The following is a 1,532-nucleotide window of genomic DNA, read 5'->3' on the forward strand; positions in this document are numbered from 1 at the left end:
AGAAAAGCCAAGAGGTGCTAAGCTGTAATGCACCTTGAACACACAACCTTCCTCCTGTAGTCTTGGAGAGATTGCTTAACCTTCTCCGCACCTCCCTGTCCCCACCTGTAAAATGGGCGCACGATTCCCCAGGGAAGACGGTGAGAATGAGCCAGGTAACAATTAAGGCAGCGCTCCGGAGAGGAAAAGCCCTCCTGAGGTGCAGCCCTCACCTCTGTGCCCCGTACCTCCTCACCACGACCGAACGATCTGGAAGACTGGATCCCCCCCTCCTCGGCTCATTTATTTCTTAGGGCTTCAGGAGGAAAATCAACCCAAACCACTGCCCGTAACTGTCAGTCGGCTTCAGGTTCCCAGTGCTGCAATGGTTGGGTTGGCAAACGCCAAGGGAAAGTGATGAAGCAACACTTCCCATAGGACTTTCCTTCAAAAGAAATACTATGGAAGCATTCCTGACTGGTTTCATGACTTGTAAAAAGCTTATTTCTACAAACTGGCAGTAAGGCCAGACAGCAGTCGAGAGCTGTCCCTCTTTAAACCTCCCCAGATTTATTTTGTCTAGCCTCCGGGAGCTCCTTCTCCTTGCTTTACATGAAGGAAGACTTTGTTTGGAGCGCTGCATCCCAGCCCTTCTTTTCGGGGCGACATTGTGCAGAGGCTCTATTTTTGCTTATTATTATTTTTGGAGTTTAAAATATGCCTCAGCTACTAAAACCCAGCCGCTCTGCATGCTGAACGCATGACCGCAGAAGTCAATCATCCTACAGAAAGTAAGCGGTTATAATGAACTGATTCACGGCACATAATCCCACACCGCTTTCTGCCTCTGCAGCAGAAAAAAAAAACAAAACTGCCGCCTGAAATGTGCTGGTTGGAGAGGGATTCTCCCAGTTTGGGCGCACACACTGTGCTACTGTACGGCTTGACGGCTCAATCACAACTACATTTACTGTAAAAGTAGCCCTGACTGGTGGTTTTGTGCTACGACGTGGTTTCAAGCACCTTTTCCCTGCCTGACACTGCTCCTACTGTTCACCGCCGACTCTCTAAACAAGCCCTCTGTCTCCTTCAGGCATCGCTCTTAAATTTAGCAGCAAAGTTAAAGGGATCGAGGAAAGTGGCTTTCTCTAGGGGACGCGGATAGGTCAATGGGGGCACTGGAAGATGGGCATGGAGGTACCGTGTCCTAAGAAACCCTGCGGGACAAATGACTTATGGGATCAGGACGGCCAATACCACCGGGGTAATACTGCAGCCAAGACAAGTCACACTCTTCAATAGGAAACCAAAGAAAGAAAGACTGAGCTCTGGGGCTGTTGGGTTTTTTTTAATGAGGGCCTGTCTCTATGCACCTTCCAACCCGAACTTGCTGCCTCTCTGCGCTGATCCTTTTGGAGCTGTCCTACTTTTCCTCTTCCTTGGGATTGTGGGGAGAGAGAGCTGCTTTTCTTGGAACAAGGGCTCATTTTAGCAGCAGGCATTTCTTTGACTCGATACTGGGCCACCGCGCTCCAGATGCTTCTCACACTCTT

The 1,532-nt window shown here is 49.7% G+C and overlaps 1 protein-coding gene across 2 annotated transcripts in view; it reads right to left on the reverse strand.

Annotated features, from left to right (window-relative positions):
• MAP2K6 (mitogen-activated protein kinase kinase 6) overlaps positions 1–1,532 on the reverse strand; it is a 71,257-nt gene that overhangs the window by 26,414 nt on the left and 43,311 nt on the right. The gene's annotated exons all lie outside the window — the stretch shown is intronic.

Source organism: Alligator sinensis, unplaced genomic scaffold (assembly GCF_000455745.1).
Source record: "Alligator sinensis unplaced genomic scaffold, ASM45574v1 scaffold282_2, whole genome shotgun sequence".
In the NCBI taxonomy this organism is placed as follows: domain Eukaryota; kingdom Metazoa; phylum Chordata; order Crocodylia; family Alligatoridae; genus Alligator; species Alligator sinensis.